The sequence below is a fragment of the Corvus brachyrhynchos genome, unplaced genomic scaffold (assembly GCF_000691975.1).
Source record: "Corvus brachyrhynchos isolate BGI_N302 unplaced genomic scaffold, ASM69197v1 scaffold710, whole genome shotgun sequence".
In the NCBI taxonomy this organism is placed as follows: Eukaryota; Metazoa; Chordata; class Aves; order Passeriformes; family Corvidae; genus Corvus; species Corvus brachyrhynchos.
Genome location: NW_008236029.1, coordinates 450,041 through 454,574, shown reverse-complemented (window position 1 = coordinate 454,574; position 4,534 = coordinate 450,041).

The window sequence follows — 4,534 nt, the reverse complement described above, 5'->3', positions numbered from 1 at the left end:
GAAAAAGTAGTTTAGATACCTGTAGAGCATCTCTGCCTCTCTCTTGCTCCTCCCACATACTAATACATATGTGTTTATTAAAATATATTTTTTCAAATGGCCTTCCAAGGCACTCCCTAAAGAAAACAGTAATCCAGTAAGTGGAAGGCATTATGAAAACAACTGAAAGAGATATTGAACCAGCAAGACAACCCTCTGCAGGGACGAACTTCAAATTTGAGGGGCACAACACTGAAGGCAGACTGACCAAAGGAATTCCTTCTGAAACCTGGTGTTGACAGGGTAACAGCAGTGCTGGCTCCTACAAGAGCATGCCAGCATATAACTCAATATGCAAGCTGTGACATACATTGCCTAAAATTAAAGAAAACATTAGTCGAATTAAGATAATGGATTCTCAGTTGACAACAGGGTCAGTTGACAACAGGGTCAGTAGTAAGAACGTAAATTCAAATGTGAGCCTACATCTCCCATCAATCAGATCAGTCATGATGTATGTGCCTTCTGCTATTAAATTTAGTTACCTATACGAGTACAATTTTCATGAAAGAAAATGGAGAAACAATAAAAGATATATGTGGCTGCACATCTGCATGTGGATCTCTTAAGGATCTCTTCCTTACTAATATTTCTTTATAGATGATCACCAGAATCAAGGACCTCGGTACGATTTTGTATTTCCTGTACACTTTAATATGGCCAAAAAAATAGGAAGAATGGAATACTTCCCAGGACTGCCTAGCTCTAACAGAAGGTTTTCTACAACAGTTCAAAATAATTTATAGTATTCAAATCACATATTCTCTTCTGGAAGCCTCTATCTTATTTAAGTATAATGTAGAATAACTTGCCCAGCACATGCTGTGCAGCTGTCCAAAGTCAGTGACCAGGGATAATAAAAAGGTTAGGCAGACACAGCACTTTTCTGGGTCTGGGCAGAGTGATGTGAGAGAGACCTGCAAGGCTCTTTGGAGTGACATACTCTTTGGAGTATGACAACAATAGTTGCAATGAAGTGCAGCTCGAGCTGATGTAGAAACCTCTTCTTTACTAGAGGAAGTTGTAAGACGGACATTTCACAAAGCAATTCTGGCTTCCCGTGAGCTTTAGCTCCTTTGAAATGTGGCTATGGGCCCATCACATTTCCCAGGCAGTCTGAAAGCCGATGCTTGTTTGTGTTTGCAACCTCTTCTGAAAAGAGAGGAGAGGAGAGGGGAGGGGAGGGGATATACCAAATATTGCAAGTCAAAGTACTTTTCATCATCTACATTTTCATCAAAATGCAAACATAATCATCCAAATATTTTCTGTTTTAAGCATAAAGTTAGCATCTCCTTTTTAGACTATATTTGGTTTGCTCTGCTCTTTCTATGTGCTGGTATGAACTAATAACAGTTTTATTTTCATTATCTGGTAAATCTATTATCTTGAAATATCCTTCTGTAACACTCTTCTAAAACATCTAAAACTAATATATTGTAAGGGAACTGTAGCCAAAAGCTACATAACCTCTCTTATACAGTAATTTTTAATCTGGATATGGAAACAAGGCCTCAAAATATGAAAATCCATTCTGACCTTTTAAATATAAGATAGGCATTTGATTCATACTTGATAAATGAGTTTTTAAGATAGAAATTTTTAGGAGGACCTACTAATTATAGTGCAACCCCCATTATTTACACCTTCCAATCTTGCGCATTTTTTACACCATGTTTTTTTTTCATGAAATAACAATTTGTAACAGTTTCATAAACTTTAAGTGTATATTTTCAAATAATTCTTAAGGTTTTAATTTCTCAGAACAATTATGTTGTATCCTTTTACTGTTCTTAGGAAAGGAAGCACGCTACTCTCAGTCTTTCATTCACATCAGCCAAAAGCTTTTTAAATTTACACTAAACAAGATTGTGACTTAAAGAAATTTTCTTTTTAAGTATGGATATTAAATGCTTACTGCTACCATTTAGAATACAAAGCAGGAACTGTGCTATGTATGTCAAGCACTGATCAGAAACATACTGAACAGGGGCATCATGCAACATTTATATCAGCAACAGGCATTCTTAATCCAAAATGTAACGTGAAAAAATTTGTTACACAACTTTAGTCCCAGCTGAACTTCAGCAAGTTGTTATGATGAGCCATCTCCAGTATCAACAAAGGGAGCTGCAGTGTGACTGAGGCTGGAGCACCTTCATTGTCAGAGCACCTCTGGAGCTCGTCCAGTCCAGTCTGGCCCCACTATGAGCAGGGTCAGCTGGATACAGCTGCTCATGACCATGTCCAGTCATGTTTTGAATATCTTCAAAGATGGAGACTCCACAGCCTCTCTCATCAACCTGCTCCAATGTTTGACCACTCTCACAGCATAAAAGCTTCCTGTAAAATTTAATTGGAATTTCCTGTATTTCAATTTTTGCCCATTGCCTCTTTTCCTGTCACTGGGCACCACTGAGAAGAGTCTGCTTCTCTCTTCTTCACTCCTCCCTGAGCCTTCTCAAGTCTGGGCTAAAAAGCCTCTGCTCTCCCAGTCTCTCCTGATTTGACAGATACTTCAATGACTGAAGCCTTAGCATGCCTTTCAGAAGGTAGGTTGTGTTCAATGTGTCACCCTCATACAGGACTCAGAGTTGAGTGTTTCAATACACGAAAGCTCTATGAGTCTTTTGTGTTTAGTTGTTTATTTCATTAATAATCTTACCCAAGTAGTGTGGTGAGAGAACCACATTTTAACTTTCCATCTAGCTTTTATATAGAATTTTGCAGAAATTCTTCTGAAATTTTAATCAACTAGTGTGTACATCAAGATATACCATACAGAAATATAAACTTATTTTTTATTTTCCATAAAATGGGCCGTGGTTACCGCAAATGGCAGTTCATTACTCCATTGGAACTGTCACAAAGAAAGCAGTGAACACTTTTATCTTTCACATTTCCTTTTAAACTTGAATCCCAGAGCTTCTGTGTTCCAGTCCATTGTTACAGTAATGTGAGGGCTAATGAGTTTATTGACTTTATAGATAGCTTTCAATTAAGAGGAAAGAAAAATTCTTAGAAACAAATTGCAGCTAAGATCTTCTGTCATTAGTGAGAACATCTCTCAATTTGAGGGTAATAACTGTCTCCAACAGAAATATATTCAGAAACTGTCTCCAGAATTATTGTCTACTTTTATCAGATACCATTTCAAGTGCAGATGAATAGGCACTTCCACTGCAGGAAAAAAATGAAAAGCTAAGGCAAAGAAAAAGCTCTGAGCAAGAACAACAAGGCACAGAAAACTAAAGCAGCATAAAACCCAGTATCAGTGCACATGGACTTTTCATGGCACTGACTTAGGAACTGATAAGCATCTTCTCAAAGGAGCTGGCATATTCACCTAAAAGACAACAGCCATTTGCAGTTAAGAACAGAGACATCCAAAGTCACAGAACACATGCAGACTCTTAGTGTGTACACATTTGTGCCTGAAATGGAGAGGGGGATATCATTTCCAGGTCCGTCAATTACATCCAAATCACCTAATTTTGCATTTCTAGCTAACTGCTTTGTCAGTTATAAGAATGTTTCAACTGGTTGATTTGAAGGTGTCTATTTTTTTTTTAAAGGAATATATTCCAGAAATTATGTTTCTTTTCCATATTTTCCCTTAGTTTTGCCTTTTTTTGCTAAGGCTTGATATTGAAAACCTGGTAAAATAAGGACAATGGATTTTTAGCAAAATAATGAGGAAGATTTTAAACTAGAAAGAATAGCAAAATTTTACTATAAAATTATGCTTATTCAAATTATATTATTAAACTGCCACTCATGACATTCAAAATGTTTTATATAATGAAAAAATGTATCATTTAGGACATTTTAAAGTGTATAACACTAGAGAGATATCATTACATTGCTTTTTCTCATCATTATACTGTTCCAATTTAAAATTTTAATATCTATTCTCCAAAGGCCGTCTTGCGAAGAGTATTTTCTTCTACTTTTTCATTACTGAAAGTCTATTTTTTCCAAATTTGTTATAAAATCCTGATTTCTGTTCATAAGAGAACAGTAAAACTTATCTTCAGCAGTTTAAATGCACCTTTATATTAAAGATATGAATAAAATACAATGAAATACCTCGGTATGCACCATAAATCTGTCTCTAATGCCAGATATAATTGAAATAATTGGTGTGAATATATAAAGTAATTTTGCTCCTATATTTTATCAATATATATAATTATGCCATTAATGTGTCAATAATTAGACATAATATATTACTCATTTTTAAAGAAAAAAGTGTACATATTTCCGTAGACAAGTTATTGCTAGAAATATCCCCATTTTGTTTCAATATCCTTCTTGTTTCCAAAAAGACGAAATAATACAACAATAACTTTTTTCCTTCAAAATATCTGGAGTGTTTTTCTCAAACATCAATGATCTAGATGAAGTTTAAAATATTGAATTAACTAATTTTCTTTGTAGTTATTCACACATTCATCTGCACGTTATGTATTCATATGCCTTAAGTATATCAGTC